Here is a 25,141-nt window from a genome sequence, read left to right as displayed (position 1 = left end):
AAGACAGATATTTGGGGTCCTTTTGAAAAAATTAATTCCATTGTGGAATAACAAGACTCAAATTGCAATTACTCCAATTGTGCAAAAATTGACTGTGGTGATTTTTTTTAAGGAAGTTGATTTACTTCAGCTATTTTCCTTCTGTATTGCATTGTTTCTTCACAAAGGCTCCGCTTTATTTCCAGAAAAGTACATGAAAAACAATTTTTAGAGTAGCATGTCCAAGGAATCATTGAAATCAAGCCTCAGCTTTGCACTTAGAAGCCTCTGTGTTACACTGTGTTTATACACACATAAGCATTACCTTAGTTATTGAATGAACATGTCTGGGGCTAAAGGTATGAACTGCAGCAACCTGTGCTGCAGCCATCTGTGCAAACTGAAGTGCAGCTTTGTTCCCTGCACACTGGGGACAAGAGGGGAACTGCAGGCTTACAGAGAAGTGAGCTTGCTTATTGAGTGAAGGAACAGGAATAACAACATGGCCACTATTGGTCAAGCAGCACTGTTCAAATTTCCAAACCCATAAATCTGCAGGATATGGTTTTGACATGTTATTTGCTCAATAAATGTGAGGGAAAGGACAATCTACTCTATTGACTGGATTATTTGTTGTGATGCATTTACTTGCATCTATTACTCAGTGGCTGAAAAGCAGCTGTCTTGATGTATGTTCGTAAGCATTTGACATAGGTACCTTTAGACCTGACCAGCTGAGCTCTTTCCTAAATTAAAGTAAAACAGAGAAATAAACAAGATTAAAGTAAATGTCAATAACAAGCAGTTCATAAATAATTTAATATGTCAAGTAAAACACAGGAAATGAAGAAGATGGCAGAAAATTAATGGATGTTCTAAAAGCAACCTCATATTATCCAGTGCTGAAAAATTTACAGTCATACAGATGCTATAAATTTGTGACAAAATACAGGAGTGGAAACAAATGGGAGACAAGCCAGCAAAGTCAGTGCTGAAATGCTTGTGATATTGGAAAATGTTTCTACTAACCAGCGTGCTGTGACAGCTGCAAAATATTCTAGTGAAAGCCACAGAAGTATTAAGTCTTGGATACATGCATCATTTACATAGGCATCAATTTATGGTAAAAGAAGTTTTACTTTTTTTAAGAGTTTGGGGGGTTTTTTGTGCAGTTAATTTTTTTTCTTAGATCTCAAACAAATCAGGATTTTTTTTTTTCCTTAGGAATTTAGGGGGTTTCTCTCTGTCCTATACAGAAACAATTTTGTGTGATTCTTATTTCTGTCAATGAATGAGTTTCAGCATGTCATTCTTCACAGTTAATATGCAGGCTATAGTGTCCCTGTTACAGTAACATTGGGAGAACAGGCTTTCCAAATGTTTTACTTTGACCTATTAATCATCTTTTCTACTGAATGCAGAAGACAACTGTTGTGTCCATTTACTGTGCTCAAGGATAGGTTCTTCTATTCTTCTAATACATGGAAGGTGACAATTCTGCTCATCTTCAGGTATCAAATTTGTCAGAAATTAGTCTGACAGCCTCCGAGGAAGCTCTGAGTGGGATTCAACCCACCCAACCAAAAAATCTCCAATGCAGATGTCTGAATCTAGGTGACTCATCTTGGGTTCCTTTTATAATCAAGGAAAATAACAAAGCAGTGATTCATCTGACATATTTCAGACACCAGCTTCATGCTGTAATCAGTCATATCATGCAAGTGCTTATGTCTCTCTATTGATTATCAAGGGAGTTTAGGTGACATGCCCAGATATAGACATGTACAATGAATCTTACCTTGAGTTTCTTGATTCAGGTTCAAAGATTTCTCCTTGTAGGGCAGTCAGCAATCACAGTGCCAGGGCTTGATGGAAAATATCAGAACAAAAAGAAAAAAAAAGGGGTGGAGGGGCGTGTTTAGCCTGAATGTCTTCTTTTGCCTAATGACTGGGTACTCCGTATGGTCCTTCAGGGTGCCATATTGTGGGATGACATGCTGAGGCATCCATCAGATCTCTAAGTGTTGTGTTCTGGTCCAGCGGTCTCTGACACAGATGGTTTAGGAGGATTCCAGTTCCAGCTTAGATCATTACTCCTGCCCTAAAATTCCTATTGAGCTGGAACGTCTCAGTAAAAAAATCAGGCCAGATTATCACATGGCACTGCTAGTTTAAAATCTGTGAATCTGTGTAGAGAGGAAAGACATAAACTCATCATATAGTAGAAGTTCTCCTTTGCCACACTGGCCTTTCCCAAATCCTCCCCCGTGCATCCCTCTATGCAGTTGTTTATAGGGATTTGGAGGGTGATTGTTACATACATGGATATGCACACACAGGCGAGGGTGTTAATGTAGCTTGAACTAGTGGCTATAGGAGTGAGAAAAAGACAGAGGCTTCCTTGGCTTTGTCATGGACTTCTCAGGCATGCCAGAGGAAAAAGTGCATGCTCAACTTGCTAGACTGCAGTGAAATATGAGCTGTCATGTCTTCTCTGCTCCTAACAAAAATTATGGACTTTCCTGGGTCTGCATTTCTCTGCCTGTAGAATTCTTAAAAGCAATCAGCCTCAAAGCACTTTTCTCATGTTATGTTTATAAAATGCTTGAAGATATTTGAAAATAAGAAAATTATAAATAAAGAGGGTTTTTTTGCCTGTTTTTTCCTTCCTAGCTATATTAAAATAGAACTACGCATGGCGTTGCTATATGTGTAAGATTTGCAAAACCACCCAACACAATAAATCTGCTGCTGTACTTCAAACTCTTTAAAATCAGAGAAAGAATGTATAATAACAGCTTTAAAATGGACTATCTGGTAGAGCAGTTCAGCTGTACAGTCTGCTTAGTCTGAATTCCACATCTGTGTGAACATACTTTAACCATTTTAATCACAATCAGTTGCTGACTGAGAGTGTATATGTCCCCATAAATTTGCCACTCTCTCTCTCACATGAGGAGCGAGTGACACTAATGCTTTAAGGTACTTCTTGTAAAAGCTGTACAAGAAAGGGATCAAAATAAGAAACCTCTGCTGATTTAAATGTCACATTCTTAGCACAGGTTAAATACCCATAAAAATTTGCAGTCAAGATTAAAAGATGAGACTTCAGATAGTACTCAAGAAAATGACCTTTTGGTACTTAAGTATGAGAACTAGCTTAAAAATGGCATAATACCAGCTTTAAGAGAACTGGATTTTCTGACTTGATAAATGAGGCTTTTTGTTCTGCATGATCTTTTATTTTTTTGTCCTCATTTTTATCTCCATTTGACACTGTTCAGCAAATTGAAGTGCAAAAAAAGCCAGCATACTTTTTAAATATTTTCAAATATCACAAAAATAAGGGGAATTAAGGTTGAACAGATATATGTGGTTCTGTTATATTGTGAGCCATACCAATAAAATTTAGCAAATCCAAGGGGTCTTTATTGGTCTATGAGAATCTGCAGACTTTCAGCAATTAAAATCCTGGAACTAGAATTTACAGACCATCTTCTCAACAACACTGCACAGTAAATACACAGAAGTATATAGAGATGAAAGGGATGAATAAAGTATTTTTTTATTTTGCTGAATCTGGGTGGGTAAGAAAGTATATTCAGTACAAAGAAATGGAAGGCTAATTGCCTTGCCTTTGAATCTCTCTGAAAACAACTTGGATGAGCAGTTAATAAACTGCTCAGTTGCAGTTAATAAACTGCATTTGTAAGAATTAAATATACAGAAATACTTCTAACATTAGAAAACTTATTTGATTTTAACACACAAAGGTATGGTTCTCTCTATTTTGAATAGAAATACAGTTTTTAAAGATATCTTCCTCATTATCTTCTGCACTCCAATTTTATAGGCAAAAAATGCATCTGTTGTTCATTGACCTGATGATCAAGAGAAACACTAGTTGTCATCACATATTAAAAATTATAATGTAGGAAACTGAGATGATAAAACTTTCTGGAATCAGGTTCTGGCTACTTATTTGACTCATTTATAACTGTATATCTTTCAGAGATGTCCAGAATTAGAATAGAAGAAAAAAAAAATAATTTAATTTTTTCCTGATTAAAAAACTGGAAAAGCAACAGCATTCGTACTACCTTGTTCCAGCTTTTAAATAATTGTTGTAAATTTTGACTCTAATATTTTCATGGCATCTCTTTATGATTTTTTTTTATATTGACAGCAGCTATTCTGGTTTTAATCAGATTAAAACCACACTCCACATCCTGGTTCTTAATTGCAGAAGCTTCTGCTTTTGGTATTCTGAGGGAAAGAGGAGGTCTGAGGGAGGATCACTGTTAACTGACAATAGTTCCTCACTACTGCAGGTAGCATGGATGTGGACTGAGAGCTCAGGTGGTCCTAGGAAGCCTTGGGAGCTAGCAGTGACTTCTGGTGCTACCTTGTTGCCTTGCTTCCAGCCAGGCTGTAGTGTAAGCAGCAGGCTGCATGCAGCACAGAATGCTGCAGTTGCAGGATGTGGTTCTAGCATAGAAGCCATATTTCATCTGCTTAAGTGCCATATGCAACTCCATAGCCACAAATCGGCTATTTTGCCTTAGACACAAAAGTCAGCCGTACCTAAACACACAGAGTTTCCAAGAGTAAAATTTAGCCCAACGCAACTATCAAAAAAAGTATTTGAATCTCCTAGATTCAAGCCCGAACAACATTTTGACACTGTAATGACCTGGAGCACACCTTCAAATACCTTCATCCATAATACAAGCAGATCAACCTCTGGTCTTGTAGTGGTCTTTTACATCAGTGCAGTGCCTGAAGAACTACTCTGTATATAAATAGCGTGGCAGTGTGTTCATTAGATTGAATATTCTTCTTAACTGTAGCAAGCCAAACCATCACTCCAGGTCATATATCCTTTTGTATGAAATGAAATCACTTTGTTTCTCTCTCTGAATAAATGTTAATGGTCATAGTTTATACTCTGGGCAGTATGACAGAAATGTGTCCTTTCCAACAGTTTTCTTGTAGCTCATTCAAGAGGTTAGATACCTGGTACTTCATTTTCACCCCTAAAAATTCTATTCTATTCCAATATGCTCAGCCTTGAAGAGAGAAAACTTTGGGTGACCTAATTGCAGCCTTCCAGTACCTAAAGGAAACTTACAGGAAGGATGGAGAGAGCCTAGTTACAAGAGCACAGTGACAGGGAGAACGGATTCAAATTGAACAACAGTAGGTTTAGATTAGATATTAGGAAAAATTCTTTACTCTAAGGGTGGTAGGCTACTGGAACAAGTTATCCAGGGAAAAGTGATGGATGCCCCATCTCTTAAGGTGTTCCAGGTAAGGCTGGATGGGGCTTTGAGCAAACTGGTCAAGTGGAAAGTCTCTCTGCCCAAGGCAGAGAAGGTGAAACTACTCCTAGAACTTCTAGGCCCCCTTCTAGCCCAAACCATTCTATTATTTTATGATTCTATGAGTATTTTGAATCTGAGCTTTATTGATAGTAATAAGCATAATGTTTCAGTGTTCCTCTCTGTAAATATTTTTTTTATTTTGAGAGGTAAAATGTTATGTTTGTCACAATTATTAGTTATTCACTGAATATTCATTGAGAACTATAAAATATAGGGAAGAAGACAAAAGGAAAATCTGGGACTTAGACATGTTTCTAACATTCATGCTGCATTAATGATACCTTATTTTATCAGTGTTGATAAATTATTTCAGTGAGTTGGTTGTTCAGGTCATCATTTTTATAATGCTATGACAGATTGAAGGAGTTTTATAGTGTTTGTAAACCAAGAAAGCTGTAATGAACTCCACATAAGCAGGTATGATGAGTGTGACTCATTCCCCTTTATAATCAGTGAGAAGATATAGGGTATTTTAAGGAACAATTAATTTCTGAGCTGAACACCTAAAACAGTACAGATAAACTGTTTTATAAATGCACCCATCTCTCTCCACTGCCTACAGCTGAGAATTTGATGACTAATTCTGGTTTTCTGGTTTAGTGTCTACTGTGTAGGTGTTCAAAGCTGCATGATCCCTTTGACTTGACATGCCATAAAGCAGCATGTTACAGCTGGCATGGATATGCCAGGCTCAGATTTTGATTAGAACAGGCTACTGACTCTCACTTCGGAAGGAGAGTTGTAACTCTATCTACAGAAGGAAGGGGGTTTACTAAACTTTGACATATGTAAAAGCTAATGGGGTTACTAAACCTACCTTTTACTTGTTTTGTCTTTACTGGTTTTTCTACTCCTCATCCATAAGACTCCACAAGACAGTACCAAGATATGTTCATTAAATTGTTGGGTTGGGTTTTTTTTGTTTTCACTGAGAAGTTTCATTTTGTAGGAAAATCTACTTGCAAATCTGAATGGGTAGCAATTTAAATATGTGTTTAATTGCTTAAAACCCTTCATGACTTAGCTCATAGTAGTGTCAATTGAGACAATGTAGGCAATGGAGCAATTGCTAGTAGTCACTCAGAGGACAAAGGGCTTGCAGAATCAGACCTAGCTTTCAGGGACTAAATAAACCTAACTTTTGTCTTGAGCTAAACATAATAATATTTCTCTCTTAAATTATTTCACTTATCTTCAAGAAGCAAAATACTGGTTCCTGACACAAGACCGCATGGAGATGCCAAATGAATGTAATAATTCTTTTCTTATAATGTTCAATGCTGAAAGGTTGAGTCTTATTTTGCTAGTGTAGGTCAGTAGACTACACTCAGAGGAAAGATGTTACTGCACCATGGATGCAAGTGAGTGTGTTTTGGGACACAGGATATAAAGGAGAAAAAGGCAGGCATTCAATAAGCCCCACTGACTCATGTAGCTGAACCAACACCTAAAGGAAGAGGAGATTAATTTCTTTTTATGAGAAATCGTTTGTTTCCCTTTCTCTCAGTACTGGATATTCAGTATCATGCTGCAGCTCAGTTCCTTCTGTCAGTCTCCCCTACTCAAGGAAAGCTCAGAATCAAGGCAGGATGGGGCTGCAGGAAGCTAAATAAATTAAGCAGGAATAAATTAAACAGCTAAACAGCTCCTATTTATGTCAGAAGTTGGACAAATTCCTTGGCATCTAGAAAAATTCACTGGTAGCCAAGATTAGCACTGAGGAGCAGAAACTCTGTTACCACAGTCTTAGAAACGAGTCAAAAAAGAAAGGGAATTCTCTATTTCAGAATGTAGAAGCTTTCCCGGTTTATACTTGGATTGGTTTGCTCACTAAATGCAGGACAGAATTGCTAATTCATTGTCCTCTTGTCCCGTGCAGGTACTTCTCTCATGATTTGTTACAACCCCAATAAAAAGAGATTGCTCTGTCAGGTGGAAAGCCAATATACACCTCCCAAACAGAAAACAGGGAGAAAGCATTACATCAAAAGAGACACTTAGAAGCCGTACTTTGCATATCACAAATAAGACACAGGCCCTGTGAAATGTAAAGTATCAAAATATTTCAGAGCAGAGCAGGCTTCAGGTGGTTTGAACTTTATGCATACTCTTTTAGTCAAGACTCACTGGGACATTATGCACAGAATATTTGATGGATTACTAATACTCATGGGCGCTGTAAGGCTAAATTCTTCACTAACCCCCTCATAAACAACATCCACATTGAAAAGTATTGGGAAAGCCAAAAGCTGGGTCAGCTAACACTATCTTTTGAAGATTTAATGAGAAACTTCCGTATATATTTTGAGGGATATACCAGCATATCTGAAGAAGAAAAACCCAGGTCAGAAAAATTTGTCACCTAGTCCAATTTTGTATAACAGGAACTGCTTTACAGATTTGAGTCATACTCCAAGATCATTTATACAGTAAAAATTATTGTTGTGTCAGACTTTTGCAAAACAACTTATCGTCCTTTTATAACTGCTTTCTTCCTAGAAGGGCATAGTATATATATTACCCTGAGCTCAGTTCCTGTAGTAATGTAAACATTCTATAGATCAAGAACCAAGTTTTAGGGCCAGCACTATACTGCATGTTTAAAAATGAAAATTCTCAGAAGAGCCATGTATGTAATGGGAGAATAAATACAGTATTTTCAGTCACTCCTTGCATTCACTTCTTCTTTTTCTCTTCAAGTACAGTAAACAGCATATATAGAATATTTTGCAATATATAAACCTCTAAGAAAAGTTCCATCCAGCTACAGAGAACCTTTAAAGGTCTTCATATGTTTCCTAGTCACCAAAATTAAAGTACCCTCTTGAAATTTACTGATGCTGTAAACTCAAGAGCCATCACTGAGACAAAAGAGAATTCAACTGTAATACAAGATGTGACTGGCAATAAGAACTTCACTAACAGTATTGTCCCAAAATCCAACAGTGCAAAGCCGTGCTCTAATGGAACAAAGATTCCTGCTTCAGAATTTCCTGCTTCAGAGTTCTTCAGTGGAAAAATAACCCAAAACTTAGGGATTTAATTTAGCAAAAAAATTGAGCTATATTGAAAAGAATTGAAAAAAATAAAAATCTCAAAGAAACAAAAAAAGTAGGCAAAGCTGTGATTTTTTTTTTTATTAGGCTATTCTGAGTTGTACCTGAAATCCTTAGAGTGACTTTTTTCCCTTCTTCATTTTTCACTTATTTCTGTTCATACGCACCTTAAAAATATATCCTACCTGGAAGATTTAACAGCCCAAAATAAGAATCAATAAACGCACTTTCAGTTCAGTGATACGGGTAGAAATATTTTACCTTCATATCTAAGGCATGCCTGTATACTATCATTACCCAGTATTTTGGGTAGACTAAAAAAATACCTATTACAGAAAAATTACTTTTAAATTATACTTCTTTTAAACAAACTATTATTTTTCTTATAAACTAGGAGTGTAAAAAAAAGTTCTGATGTTAGAGAAATAATAATCCACGGATTATGGAAAACATTGTTTGAGTTTCCCTAGAATATTGATCATGCAGCCAATGCAGGTATTTTATGATCTGCAGACTTATTAAACCTGCTTGAGGGCAGCTAGGTGCAAAAACATCAGTCCTGGCTCAGGAAGTCTCCCTTCATTGGCTGGTAGGAGGACACACAGCGCAGTTCCTGCTGTGCGTTTGCTCCATGTTGTTCCTCTTCCCTAGGCTCTTCTCAGACAATAGCCTTGAACGTTCAGGGATCCTTTGACCTGGCCAGAAAGAGACCTCCTTTCTCACAGGGAACATTTCTCACTCCAGTCTCTGTCAAGCACACGGAAGATTGCTGCACTGAGCTTTTCTGCTACCTGCTGCTTAGCAGTGCCCAAGAAGCCAATAACTCCACAACTCACTGCTGTCTTCATGATGGTGTCTGAGTAGTTGCAGCCAAATGGATTTATGAGAAAAGGACTGCATTTGCAGAAGAGGTGATCTAGACAACTCCAAGAAAAGAGAGATTTTATCTGGCTACCATCAGGTTTTAGGACTGAAATTGTGACAAACATAAATACTGTTTTCCTGTTAAAAATAAACTTTCCTTAAGCAACTTCCTGAACTTTAGGTACTTTCAGTAAGAAATACAAATTTTAAAAAAGGATATTTTTCACCAAGTAGATCAATTACATATTTACTTATCAAATTAAATAGTCAAGAGACCTTTTTAATGATACCATCACAGGAATTCATCATATTCATTATCATCCAATTAGTCAGTCACACAACATTATTGGCTGTAAAAGTGTCTATTTAATCTGTGTTGATATTCACACATATTTGTTATGAAGCCCCATTTGAGGAAACAGCCTCCCAGCATAATTGAGATATTAAAGGAAAGAAAATAATTCAATATACTACTCCTGTGAGAGTTTCTGTGATATGAAAAGAGCACTCCCATCCATTATGTGCCAATAGCCATGACTGGTAGCAGATTTCTAAAAGTACATTTTTCTGATACCTGATAGTCTTAGATAGTACAATAGGAAAAGCATTGCCAGCAGGTCGACAGAGCTGGTCCTGCACTTCTGCTCAGCCCTAGCAAGGCCACATGAGGAGTGTTGTGTACAGTTCTGGGCTCCTCAGTACAAGACAGGGGTTCCAAGAGTGGGTCCCGCAAAAGACAAGAAGGATGATTAGGGGCCTGGAGCATCTCTCTTAAGAGGAGACACTGGGGGAGCTGGGCCTGTTCATCCTCAAAAGGAGATATTTGAGAGGAACATCATCAATGGCTATCAGTATCTGAAGGCAGGGTGTCAAGAGGAGGGAGCCAGGCTCTTCTCTTTCCAGCAGTGCCAAGAAACAGGACAAGAAGCAACAGGCAGAAACTGATGCACAGGGAATTCCACCTGAATATGAAGAACTTCTTTACTGTGTGAGTGACTGAGCACTGAAACAGATTTCCCAGAGAGGTTGTGGAGTCTACCTCACTGGAGATATTCAGGAACTGGATGCAATCCTGTGCCATGTGCTTTGGCATGATTCTGCTTGAGCAGGGAGGTTGGACCAGCTGATCCACAGTGGTCCTTTCCAACCTGACTCATTCTGTGATTCCGTAATTTTCTTGATGTATGATTCTGAATAAAGCCGAAAACACAATTTAGGACTGGATCCTGAATCAAATCTGTGTCTGTCTTTCACCATGGAAGGCTCTTTTGAAACTTTGTGGGTTTTTTGTCTTGTCAACACATGCCAATCCCCTGGACACCCATATTTGTTCATTACAAAGGGTGAGTTTTAACTGCATCCCATTCTGTTCTGAAACCTCTTTCATATTTCAAGTTTTAGGCCAGAAATAAAGAAGTTATTCACACATACTTTGTCATATTTGGAATACTGACTCCTGCAGTTTTTGTTCCAGAAGCATTCTTTTCTCAGAAAATTTTGGGCAGTTGTACTGAATTGATTATCTGTGCTTCAGTCTTAGCATGCCTTTGCTTCCTCTCATAAGGCCACTCTACTTCAATAGATTTCTAATTATTATTTTTAAATTTATGTATTTTTCTGAATAACAGTAGATGAATCATTATGGAAATCTGATTTACATCATGAGCTATTTTTAGTATAGTCAAGATTAAAAGAACAAAAAACTACACCACCTAATTTTCACATTAAAAATGGCTATAGGTCTTGAAAACGACATAGCATAGTAATGATTACAAGAAAAATTATAAATTAAATTAATTTTACTGATCTTCAATTTACAGATTTTAATTGTGAGGCTTCCTCTCTTCTGCAGTGAAGAGAGAAGACTATAGTTCTACATGATTATTTATTAGTACCTCATCCAAATTGATTTCACATAATCATAGCAGAATAAAAATGAAAATGCATGTTTTACAATGAGCCATGTACACACATATACATGCATACCTAACATAAACAGCAGAAGATAATTAATATTTCTAATTGCTAGCATAAGAGTGCAAGTAGCCTGAAATTTTTCTTTAGCCGTTAAGTGAGCTGACTGTCATGCCATTTGGCAGTACAATATATTATCATCATCAAATTACTTCCTGTTCTGTTAAATAATTACAAAAGCACAATGCTTTGCAGCAAGACAATGCTTGTCAGCTGATGGGTTGCTTTTTGACATGATCCAGCTGTGTGTTAAACAAATGTAAACCTGTTAGTAACAAGACTTTCCAATCAAGCAGTATCTGTCAATTACAGTAGCAGTTGTTTTTAACTGACTATGTTTCCTGAATATCAAATATTAGCAGGGAGCAGGATAGGGAGGACTCCTGTGCATATAGCGCAGGAATCACTGTCCATCACAGTAATTAATTTCCCATTGATTCCATATCAAATTGGTTTGCCAGTTTTCACAAATTATTTGCATGCTTTGCAACATGGCCTTTGGCTAATTCATTATTTAGAAATACTATTTTTTTTTAAATTGATATTTTCTTAAAGAAATTCTGTTTTCTTGCTTATCTTGTTTCTCATATTCACTGAAAGCACACAGATCACCACGGGTTACTGTGATGTGAGAAAAGGAAGGAAAACTGTTCTTGTTCTTGTTCTTTCAAATGTTTGGGATAAACCACTGTCTTGGCTTTAACTGATTATCATTTGTGAGTTACCTTGCACAAAAGTGTGAGAGTGGTGAATGACAGCCTTTTTTAGAGATTGCAACTCCTCAGTTTTTACTTTCCAGCTAGGTGCAAATGGCAGAGAGTTAGAAATGCTGAGAAACACAAAACATGCTAGGACGATGGGCTTTAGCACTTAGCTCAGAATAGAATAGCTAATAAATCTTCTGTTCATACATCCAAGACCCTGTGTTACAGCAGCTCAGACACATTAAATTCCTTCTAATCTCAAGTAGTTTCATGGGTCTGTATGCCCCTCGCCATGACCTTTTGGGGTTTGCTTAGGCTGTTGTGTCTCCTTAGCTGCACAAATAAGGCAGGACAATGGGAACATGCTCTGGATTTAGCTCTTCATTGACCCGTATCTGTGTTTTCCATGTACTCATTTCATTTTCAAGCTTTAGAAAATTTGGACAAAAAACCGGAAGCAGAATAAAATGTCTAAAGTACAATTTTTACTTTAAAATGAAATTTGAATGGAAGCTTTGGCTGAAGGTTATAGTTTTTTCAATTTAATAAACATATAAGGTAGCAATGTTAGTTTAGACATTTATTTCCTGGAGAAAGATGTCCTGGGAGGGGGAAGGATTTACATAAAAAGTCTGATATATGTGTACATTTGAACATACAAACAGCTGTAATAGATTTAATAGAGTGAAAAACAGACACTCCTCTCTACAGTTATATCTGCAAAACAACCAGAATTTCAGAGCTGTGAAAGGAGTTCAGATTTAAACAATGTTTCTGACGGGCTGTTATCTTGACTCTTTAAAAAAAAAAAAATCACTCTGGCATGAAAGTTGGTATATATAAAGTTCCAACCTGGGACCAATTTTTTAGACAAGTAATACACCTTCATTTTTTTAAATTAAATTGTACAGGCTGTTAACCTATAATCTTAAGTATAGTTATGACATTTTCTCTACATGTACCAAAGGAGTGTTTAATTACACATGGAAAATGTCGAGCTAGTTAGGATAAGGCACATTTCTCACTTTCAAAACGCTGGGAAAGGGATTTTAGACAATCAAGTACTAGAGAAAATTGGTTGTTTAACTGATAGCCAAGTGAATTGTTAAGCCCCAAAACCAAAAAAGAGGTTTCTTTTCTCTGAAGTCTGGTCCTGAGTTCACACTCTGATAAGATGTGTCTTCTGTTCTACACAGAACCCAGTAGATGTGGTCAGAAGTATTATAAAAAGTACCAGCTGGCTAAAAGAAATGATGAATGAGGGACTCCTAATTCTTTATAGTAGTCTTGGATTTGCATTGCAGGAGTAATGGATCTGATAGAATAAACATGCATGATATTAAGTTTTAGTTGATAGTACCTCTAGGACTCGGACTACTTTTCTTCCTTTCCTCCTAATTCTCAAGCTTGAGATGCCCTAACCTATTTCACTAATAATGCTACAAAGTCCCAGTTGCATTCAAGTATTTTACTAGAAACAAAGCTAGAAACTCCTTTTCCTCACAGCAATACTGGGATACAATATACCTTTAGCCTTCTTCAAAGGATCAGGAACTCTAACATGTGTTTGAAAAAAAAAAATCACCTTAAGTTCATGCATTTGAAAATCAATTGGTTTATTCTTCTTCTCATGTTATTTAGTGTAAATTATCTGGTAGAGGAAGAGTGACTCAGATGACCTCAGAGAAAAGACCAAGCATGTATTATGTATCAGGAACCTTGATTGTGCCTCTATTAGAAGACAGTTGAAAGAAAATATTAATTTGCAATACTGGGCACAGGCTGTAGAAGGCATAGAATTATTACAATTCAGTGATATACACTGTGAAAAGCTCCAAATGAGATTTAAAATTACTTTTCTGAATTAGAAAGCCATCAACTTGAATTTTTAGATATGTGTGAGCCATTACTGAATGATTCATTAAAGTACAAAGCATAAAAAAGCATCACACTCTTAGCTACCCCCTATTAATGTCTATGAAAAAGAAATAGCTTTGTTGTTTCTCCACAATTTCTGGCAGAGCCCTCACTGGAGTTGTTAGGAAGAAAGGACATCTAGGAACAGCTCTCTTGTGCATTTGCTGAATTCTTTGCTTATTACTGGCTTAAAGTCTAGACTTTTTGCTATGAGATGTAACATGCAAACTCTTTAATATCAGAGGAAATAGCTAACAAAGGAAAAAGCAGGTCTGGTCTGACACCACCAGACTGCTGAAACTATTTAGATTGTCATCCTGGATATGCATACTTGAGGAAAGCACAAGCATCTCATAAGGGTGACTGCCCTTACCCTCAAGAGTAACAGAACCTCAGACCATTGTGTTAGAAATGTGGCCTACTCCTGTCTGCACCATTTCCATCACATAGAGACATTCTGCAGGAAGCAAATGTTGTTCCAAGCCCCATTGAGTCACAGAAGAGATGTCCAAGAGAATATGCAGGTTCAGCTCCACAGATAGGAGAACTTAAGAGATATTCCATCTGCAGCACCACAAGCTGAATAAACTTCTGGCACACATTATCTTACATCTTGTACTCACATAGTAAAACAAAGTATCTATCCTTAGGGATTAATTCCGTATTTAGAGATTTTTTTTCTGTTTTTACTCAATAGATTTTTATTTCAAGTTTGGCTTTACTGAAAACCAAGTAGCTGTTTACACTAGAAAGCCTCAGACCTGCCAAGACACCAGGATGTCCTCAGCCCTGTACTATGTACTGTAGTGGGTAGCCCTGTTCAATTCAAATAAACTATTCACAGTAAATACATTTCAAGTATGGATATTTTTCTTTTCCTAAAATTAAAGCAGATTTACTTAAGGTATGTAACAGTAAGAGACATCGTTCCATGCCTGTTCTTCTAAACTCACAGAATGGGTCCGATTGGAAGGGACAGCAGCTGGTCGTCTGGTCCAACCTCTGTGCTCAAGCAGAGTCAAACTAAAGCAAATGACGCAACACTGTATCCAGTTCCTGAATATCTCCAGTGAGGTAGACTCCACAACCTGTCTGGGCAATCTATTCCAGTGCTCAGTCACTCACACAGTAAAAAAGTTCTTCTTCATATTCAAGTGGAACTTCCCGTGCATCAGTTTCTGCCCCTTGCCTCTTGCCTTGTTGCTGGGTACCACTGGAAAGAGCCTGTCTCCCTCCTTTTGACACCCTGCCTTCAGATACCAAGAGTCATTGATAATGTTCCCTCTCAGCCATCTCCTTCTGATGCTGAACAGGCCCAGCTCCCTCAGTCTCTCCTCTTAAGAGAGATGCTCCAGTCCCCTAATCATTATTGTCGCCCTTCACTGGACCCATTCCAGGAGCTCCATGTCTCTCTGCCCAGGACTGGACACAACACTCCACCTTCATCCATGTAATTAATGGATGTCTTCATTCTGTTTTATAAATCTGTGTTATCAGCTTGAGCTGCCTTTTTTTCCTCCATTTTTAATTCTAATTTTAGATAAGGCTAAATCTCTTTTGTAGGCTGGAAGACTGCTTCTCAGTGTCCCTAGGGAATTCATCACAGCACCAAGTATGCCAGAAGCCAAGAAGATCTTGGACAACTATCAGACACATGGTCTGATTCTTTGGGTGATCCTGTGCAGAGCCAGGAGTTTAACTTTGATGGTTGAACTTGTGGGTCCACTCAAGCAAGTCTATGATTCTATACTTTAATTCTCTGGCAGTATAAGGCTTGGGCCTTCAAAGCACCCCTTATTTCTGTTACAATGTCTTTTACCTTAACCTTAATGATTAGTCATAGTACTTCTGGGCCATTTTTTCTTTTTTTCACCTAAATAATTTTCTGAAGTCTACTTCAGACAGTCTTTAGTAGTTATGAGTTATACAGCAATTTTGGTACCTTTATTAGTTCAGCAGCATTTTGGGTCTATAGTGCACTAAGACTAAGTTGACTGTCAATTTCAACTGTCAATACAGCTAATGTGAGAGAAACAGAAGTTGTTTCTTCTAGATAATTGCAGTCACCAAGCTACTGGTTGTCCTTTATTCAACTAGTTTTATTTATTTGAGTTTGTTTTTAAAAAGGATTTAGGTCCTGTAAACTTCCTATACTTAATTTGCTTACGGAATTACAACACATCTATGAATTGTCTGGTGTCTTGTTGTTCTGCCACAATATTGGTAGAAAGGACATAAAAGAGAAGTGCAAATCAAGTCCCCTTTTCTATATGTCAGAGGTTATTCTAAACAAAACATTTTGAATTTTAATTGCATAAAATTAAGAAAAAACTCTGTATTTCAGGGGGGTTTTAATTAAACTGGATTTCTCTAAAAAAAGCAAACTCAGAAAAAAAACTGTATCCCCACTACTGGGCTGTAGTTATAATGTATCTGGTACACTTAAGAAATAAAGAGTTCAAGAGAGCTGGATGACAACAAAAACAGAAGACTGGGGACCTTGCAAGTCTATGACCTTTTTGTAATTTCATATATGTCTTATAAATTTACCTTTATGTTTGAAGATACATGACTTCCTCGGGCTGACTCCTTCCATTCATATTAAAATCTCCCATTTTTTTTATCCTGACGTTGTTGTGAGAGTAGAGGATCTATCCTTGAACCATATCTTTGTGTTTTATAGTATGTTAGACATGTTAGACATTTTCTTCTTAGAAAAGATTGGAGTCCTTTCTGAAATTTTTGTACACCAGTGTGAAAACCAGCAAATAAGTGATGCTTTTTTAAGATTCCATAATTCCTCTCTGAGATTCTGTGGAGAGCATTGGTAAAGTTTTTATTGGTTTCTTTGTTTATTGTTTGGTTTTGCAGGGGGTTTTTTTTGTTGTTTTTGCTTTTTTTTAATGCTGGCTAGTTAGGCTTGAATAGTTTAATTAAATAAGATTTACACAGGTCTAAAGCAGATTATGTAGTTTGATGATTGGATTTCTGGCAGGTCCACACAGAGACTGGCAACTGGAGGCCATCTTGAGAGTCCAGCCCTAGGGAAGAGGTGCAGGCTGAATTGTCCCACAGTTGGAATCACAGTAAGTCAAGCACAGCTGCTCAGGGAAACAGCTGCCATCTTCACCAAAGCTAAATCTGTTTCATGAATCTGCTGCTGAAACTAGTCAATTTTACCTTGGCTGGATATTTCTAGCAAATATAGGGACTGAGTTTAGAATATTTTTCCTTCTGGGAACAATGAGGTTTCAGCTAGTTTTAGCACTGAAAAAGCTTCCTGAGCTGTGGCACCTCCTGGAAAGAAGCCAATGTTGAACTGGGGGAGCTGGAGATGAAATCACATTGACAGACAGGTTTTTTCTTGCTTTCAGACTAATAAGAAATAGTGATGTTTGCTCTGATAAGAAAGCAGGAATGTTGTCATGGATGTCTGGGATCTGCTGCTAAAATGCACAAAATATGTGGCTTGTGATAAGAATGAAGACAACTCCTAGAAATTAAAAAAATCAAGAAGACTATTCTCATGAATACTATTAAAAAAACAACAATTGCCACAATCCTCCCCTCTACTCTTGTCCTTCCTGGCTCTGATAGATTATCTCTAGCAAAGATAGTGTATGCTAACCACATAATGTCATTTTCACCCATCTCTTTCCTTTTGGGTTTATCTTATTCTGAAGCTGGCTTGCCACCCACTTCGAATGCACATTGTTCATAATGGAAAGTGTCTTTTTTTTCCTTTTTTAATGACATAGTCCTTTTTCTGTATATAACAATAATGGACATGAGAACAATAATCTGAATGATGTTATGTAATGAAAAGCTACATTTCTTCCTACTGTGTAGTTTTCTTGCTACAAAGTTATTTCAGGAGCTTTCAAATTATTTTTTTCTCTGTAGTGATGTGCTGATAGCATCATCACAAACAAAATGCTATAGATTAGTAAGGAAAATAGTCTGCTAGAAGGATAGGCAGAAAAAAAGCTTGAAAAAGAACAAACAGAATGAATGCACTGCTTACTTTCTTAAGGAAGGAACTAATAATGCAATGGAGCCCCACATAGCCTTCAACCAATCTTTTTGGAGCTAAATCAATTAAATGGATGTGAAAGGAATATTATAATCATTTAGAAGAACATTTGAGGAGAGAAAATTACATTTACTTGGCATAGAGTTCCCTTGTCAATGTACTATAGAGAGAACAAAGGACCTCAAGAGGATTGAAAGACTGCAGAAATATTCCACCTTTGACTTTTAAAAATGGGATTTTAAAACAGAAGTAGGAACAAATTTTAAATAAATGATCCCTGTATTTTTTGCTGTTCATTAATAATGAAAATAAGAAACTAGCAATAAAGGGCAGGTATCAATTTTCAGAGAAAAGAACTTCTATCAGAAGCTATGAATTCAATTGAATAAATTTCTGGAAATTTCAAAAGAATCAGAAGCATAAAATTTGTCAAGGATCATAAAGAGGAACATTGGACAATATCAGAATATGGACACACAGAGTCAGAAATTACAATATCTATTAGGAGAAGACTAATCAAAATCATCCTGAAACAGTGAGATGAATATGCATACAAATATATGTGATTGGGCAGCTTCAGTAACATATCAGATGATTATACCTTAATATTACTGATCTTCTCTTTGAGCACCTGAATGGGTTATTTACTGAATGCTAGATGATTAACAGGTGCTTTTCACCCTGGTCCACAAAAAACAAACAACAAACAAGATTCCGTAAGGAAGAATTTATATATTAAATTTATAATTTTAACGAGAATATAATTAATTGATTTGCTTTGCAGCTTGATTGCAAGAACTAATTGAAACAACACCTTCAGATTGTGTGTAGGTATCCTTTATAAGTAATTTTGAACACATATGTTGTAGTTTGAAAACAAACCAAGTGAGAGGCTCTGAGTCAGAAATAAAATAAAATAAAATAAAATAAAATAAAATAAAATAAAATAAAATAAAATAAAATAAAATAAAATAAAATAAAATAAAATAAAATAAAATAAAATAAAATAAAATAAAATAAATACAAAAAGAAAAACCACTGACAGAGTCAGAATACAACCTGAGCAGGGTGATGGAAGCAGTCCAGATGAGGTGGTCTACCTGAAGCAGTGATCTCATACAGAGGTCTAGTAGCTCCAGTCCTCTGAAAATCCAGTAGGTGAAGGCTGCTTCTACTGTCCCAAATCCCAGCTTATATCCAGGTGAGAATGCTTGGCTCCTCCCCCTGGGTGGAGCATCTCACAATGGGATGATGAGTCATACAGGAGGTCCTTGATGGCCCATTAAAGAGAGATAACTCCCGGAGGGAGTTATCTATGAGTCATGCACAAGGCATTGATGGGCCTTAACTGAAGATGGTGATAGAATACATCCTAAACTACAGCCCCGGACAACATAATATATAATTATTTTGAATTTACTGAACAGGTTTAGATTAATTCAATAATTCAATTCTCATTAGTGGATTTTTGTGATGCAGAGATTTCTATTGTGCTGAGAGAAAATCACCTTTCACTTTAGCTAACTTCAAACAGACCATTTCTCATTGGGGTTCTCAGTGAATAAGGATTACTTCTGTCTGGAAAACAGATGGACCAACAGAAAACGAAAAAGAATAAAAGGAACCAAGAAAATATCTGAAGAAAGCCTACTGGATGGTACAGGGAAAATATATGATTTGTAAGAATTTATATCACCTGCTGTTTAATCTGTTCTGTCTGTTAGTCCGCTCCTTCAGTGGACTAACAGACATCTATAGCATTCTATTTTATTCTATTCTATTCTATCGCCTTTTTTCATTTTATATAGCAGAGACACATGAAATTAACTTATATTTAATAAATTTAAATTAAATTAGTTGAATCCTGAAAGCTTGCTGCACTAATCACTAAGACAGAAATTCTTCTCTAAAGTCCTGTTTGTATCACAGCAAAATATATATGCCTAAATAAAACATTTACATTTACATTGCTTTTTTTTTTTTTTTCTTTTATACCAACTCTCTCATGAGTGATTGCTTAATTTCAATTTCATACTCAGAATTTCTTCTCAAGAACTGGAATTAGTGACATTCTCTTATGGCTGTCATTCATTTTATTCAGCTTGCTATTTATAAGGCAAGGATTTATTTTGCAAAGCACTTTTTTTCTTTTGTTGTGTTACTGTATTAGGATTACTTTCATTTTAAACAGATTTGAAAGCATTTCATGTTAGAAGAATATGTTTCCATGATAATAAGCACTATTTCATTTGGCTTTTTACTTTATACATTTTCTTTTGCCCCCAGTGCAATACTGAGCAATGTCACTCAGGGAATTTAGGGCACTTGTAAGGATGTATGAATGCTTGGAAGTGAAGCTTGAGTTAGAAGTTAATTAGAAGTTAATTGTAGACAGATTTTACTTCCTAGTACCAACAACTATAACATTCCTGCACAGAGGTAGCAAAGTTTGATGCTTCGAAAGGTTTCTCCCAACCTTGACAATTCTATCATAAAACTAATATTTTGGAGTCATGGAAGTAATGAAATTTGACAAATGAACCATCAATTTTCATAGTAGCGAAATGGGGACAATATGTATTTCTATGGGAATAGGTGAGATGTTATAATTTACAGTGTAATATAAAAGCATGTGTATATTCCTACAAAAGCTAGCAGCAAGGTTACGACGCTCTGCAATTCTGACTGAAATATTTGTCCTATTAGGACAGTGGTCGATGATGGTTATGGCACTGTGTAGGCTCTTTTTTTAATGAGCAGAATAGTACAATCACATTATAAGGGTGCAATCCAGAGCTGCTTAAATAACTAATTATAAGAGGTCTTGCAAACATCCTTGACATTCTGAGGTGTTGTTCCATACTTAATGATGCAATGACTTCCTTTACAAAATGCACTTACTCTCATTATTTCCCAGGCTTCTATGAGGAACACAAAGTGACCTCTTCTGAGACTGATTTTTTTAGAGAAGGTACGCATAAGATTGGTTTGATATAACTATGTTATCATGCCAAAATTAGAAATCATGGAAAAGAAAAACTTTATTAAATTTGGTTCCATTCTTTTGCCACTATTGCAAGTTCTTTAACACCAGGGTATGAATACATTTGTCATTTGCCAAGCAGTGATCCTGAACTTGGAAATTATCTTAAAGATTTACAGTGCTATTTCTGGCCACCCAAGTTTTGCACAGGTTTTAAAATGTTTCCTTTAAGTATGTGAGTGGATATGTTTTCTTTCATTAATTGAATATCCAAAAAGAGGATTGGATACATTCTCATTTTCATAGCAAAACTATTGCAGTGACCGACAGATAATCATGCTGTAATATGTACTTGACAACTTTCAAAATTCGACTTCTCCTTTCCTGAAAAGAGGAATGATTCCTATAACATCTTCTTGAATCTGATGAATCACAGTGGCCAGTGAGGTGGACAGAAAACTGGCTGAACTGCTGGGCTCAAAAAGCTGACCAGTGGTATGAAAACCAGCTGGCAGCCACTTGCCAAGAGTGTAATCCAATATCAACCCTGGGTCCAATAGTTTAAAAACAACACCTTCATTAGTGAACAAGACATTGTAAACTTGAAACCTAGACAAAACTGTGAGCAGTGGCTGATGCAATAGACAATTGTGCTGTCATAATAGGACAAGGAATGAAGATATGGGTCAATGAGAACATCATGAAGCTCACTGACAAGAAAAGCAAAGCCCAGTACCTTGGGAGGAAAAACCACAGGCACAAGCCCAAGAAGTGGTGTGACCACCTGGAAAGAAGCTTTCCAGAAAATGATCTGGTTGTCCTGGTGGACAAGCTGAGCATGAGCCAGCAACCTGTACTTGTGGTGAAAATGGTCAACAGCCTCCTGGGCCACACTGGGAAGAGGATTCCCAGTAAGCTGAGAGAGGGGATTCTTCCCCTTTTTTGGTACTAGTGAGGCCACATGTGAAGTACTGTGCACAGTTCTGGTCTCCTTACTGCAAGAGAGACATGGAATGAGTAAAATAAAAAGATCACAAAGCTGTTAAAGGATGTCCTATGCGATATTAGGAACTGTTCAGCCTGAAGAGAAGAGAATCTCTCTGCTGTGTGTAAGTAACTGAAGGGTGGAAGAAAACAGGACAGAATCAGACCCTTCTCGGTGCCACCCACTATCACCCATAAGAGGCAGCAGAGAGAAATAAGCAAAATTCTATTTAAAAATAAGAAAAATGTGTTTTTAATTCTGACAACAGGCTACTGAGAGTTTGTCACATGTCTATGCTTAGAAATACTCAAATCCCAACTGGAACCAGCTCTAAGCAGCCTGCTGTAGTTGCTATTGCTTTCATAGGAGGATTGTAGCAAATAATCTTTTGAGGTACTATTCAAGTGAAAGGCTGGCTCTGATACACTGCAAAATTACAGGATGAACTAGTAAGGTTACACTTTGAGAAGATTTAAACAATGGTTTCACAGCGGCATCTTCCCTACCTATGGTGCACATTCTCATACTTCATCAGATATTATGATCAGTTGGTATTTCATACATTTCTCACAAACTGGTACAAATGGTGTGGAAGTCATTCTAGTACAGAACGCAGAACTGAGAGGTGAGACCTACACCACCAAGTACAAGGGAAAAGGAAACTTTCTGTTTGGCTCCGGTTGCCTGTTCCACCACTCCTGTGACCTCACAGTTCGCACATGTCAAAGATAGTCTGTAGCATTGGTTTCAGTAAATTACAGTTCCTTAAACTGTACATCTTTCCCAATGAACTCCTGAGGCAGCATGGTCTTCCAGCTTTTACCGTTGTAAACTGTGGCCAGCACTTCTGATGAGGTAAATCAGTTTACCACCACTGAATTCAACACATCTTTGTCAATTTTCAACATCCAGTGATCTGACTGAGGTCCTACTGCTCCTGTTTTACAGAAATGAATTGCAGAATTTAAAAAAAAAAAAAAAAAAAAAGCTTGGCAAACTAAATTATAATACACTAAATTTCACATTATCAGAAATATATAACATCTAAAAAGATTCATATTGGAATGACAGAGGTAATATTCCTGAGCCATCCATGTCTTTTTTTATATAACTCTCAAATGTGTTCAATTTCTAGATCAAACACATTCAGACGTAGCAGAAGTCTATTTTTCTCCACTTTTTTCCTGTGACAAACTGTCAGTAGGAAAGCTTACATGACAGAAGCTCAAAAAACGCCAATCAGAATAGAATAGAAGTGACAGTTTGAAAATTACACTGGCACTACCTCTTGCTCAAAGCCAAATGAGTACATTTCACTCATATTGTCAAAATACAGGTTGCAAATCTGCTCTTTCTCTTCCATCAGTAAGAAATAATTTCTCTCCACCTTTCTTCCTCTTGTAAAATACTCAGTGATCTGTTTTTGTCACCATCCTGATGCAGGTCTGACCTACAATAAAAACTTCAACAGAATAGCCTCCTAAACACCACTATTTTGATTGACATTTATTTTGCATTTTGTGAAAACAAACTAGGTTGAAAGTAGTTCCTTATCCTAGGGAGTTAAGAGAGGGATTGTACAGTCAGCAGAGCACTTCCCTGTGAGTGAATCACAGAATAAGCTGACTTGGAAGGGCCCCATCAGGATCATCAACTCCAACCATCAACCCTGCAGAGCACTGCTCCCAAGAGTAAGACCATGTGCCATATTTGGACAATAATGTGGGTATTGTCCAAATGCTACTTGAACTCTGTCAGGCTTGGTGCTGTGACCACTGCCCTAGGGACCCTGCTCCAGTGCCCAAACACCCTCTGGGTCAAGAATCTTTCCCTGATATCCAGCCTAAACCTCCCCTGACACAACTTCAGGCCATTCCTTGGGTCCTGTCACTGGTCACCACAGAGAAGAGGCTAGTGTCTTCCCCTCCTCCTCGTCTCATGAGGAAGTCATAGCTGCCAAGAAGTCTCCCGTCAGTCTCCTCCAGGCTGAACAAAGTGACCTCAGCTGCTCCTCATGAGGCCTCCCCTCAAGGCCTTCACCCTCTTAGTTCCCCTCCTTTGGGCTGTCCTAGAGTGACTTTATGATGCTTGTATCCCCAGTTGTCTGTTCTGTGTGTGCTGTATATTGAATTCTGTACCTTTAAGACTGGTTCTAAAAGCAAAGCAGAGAAAGAAAAAGCGTGCAGTTTGTTTTGAAAAACAGCCTTCACTCCTCTGCATTTTTTTCTCCGGACAGTGTTCAGCTGAGGCATGGACAGCAGCAGAGGAGAAATCTTTTTTTGCTTTTAGCTAGCTGAGGCAGAGAAGCTTTCGAGACTGGGTTTTTGGGTTTTTTTCCTTTCCTTGGGACTGTTTAAACCTGCTCTGCACTGAGAACCCAGAAGAGCACCGGGGAGCTCCACCTGCGGCCCACCAGGCCTGGACCTCCAAAGGGACGAATAAGGGACTGACCGAGCCGAGCTGCACCCACAGCAAGGATTTTCTCAATTTGCCATCTCACTCCAGAATAAGAGGTTTTATTGTTTCATGTTATTCATTCTTTATGCTTGTGGGTGCTTTATTTCCTAAATAAATAGGTTTTTCCACTGTCCTCTGAGGAAGTTCTCCTCCCGGACCGGCTGGGGAGAGGGGCCATTTGGGTTTTCTCCGCAGAGAGACTCTATTCCCAGGTTTTCTCCCAAATTTGCTCTAAACCATGACAGGACAGTCTCCAATATTTTAATATCTTTCATATATTCTGACACCCAAAACTGCCCCCAGCAGTTTTGGTGAGGTAAGGCAGCCCCAGTGAGGGCAGAGCAGGACAATCCCCTCCCTTGCCCATCTGGTGATGTTGGCCATGACGCACCCACAACAGGGTTTGCCCTCCTGCAACCCTGGGACAGAATAAAACTTTGTCAATACAATATTATTGAGGATTTTGTGGTCTGTCTCTCCACTGACAAATCTTGTGCCAGAATACTTTATGTATCTTGCTAGAATAAAAACACCTCAGTGTTGGGATTTCCAAATTTATCTTCTTTTGCAAGAATTCTAAACTCCATTTATAGTCCACCTTTATTTGAAATCTTCCAAGCGAGGCAAAGAAAATCCTGGACTGGATGCACTGAAATTCTTAAATACTATAAAACCCCAACAGCATTCTTTTTAACAGATTATCCTTAGTATTTTACCTAATCAAATGGTAACAGTCTTTGCAAAAGTGGAAACAAAATTCTAAGAGACCATACACACAAGAATAAACATTATAGCAGACTCTCAT

The sequence above is a fragment of the Sylvia atricapilla genome, chromosome 5 (assembly GCF_009819655.1).
Source record: "Sylvia atricapilla isolate bSylAtr1 chromosome 5, bSylAtr1.pri, whole genome shotgun sequence".
NCBI classification, from domain to species: domain Eukaryota; kingdom Metazoa; phylum Chordata; class Aves; order Passeriformes; family Sylviidae; genus Sylvia; species Sylvia atricapilla.
This window is presented reverse-complemented; position numbering follows the sequence as displayed.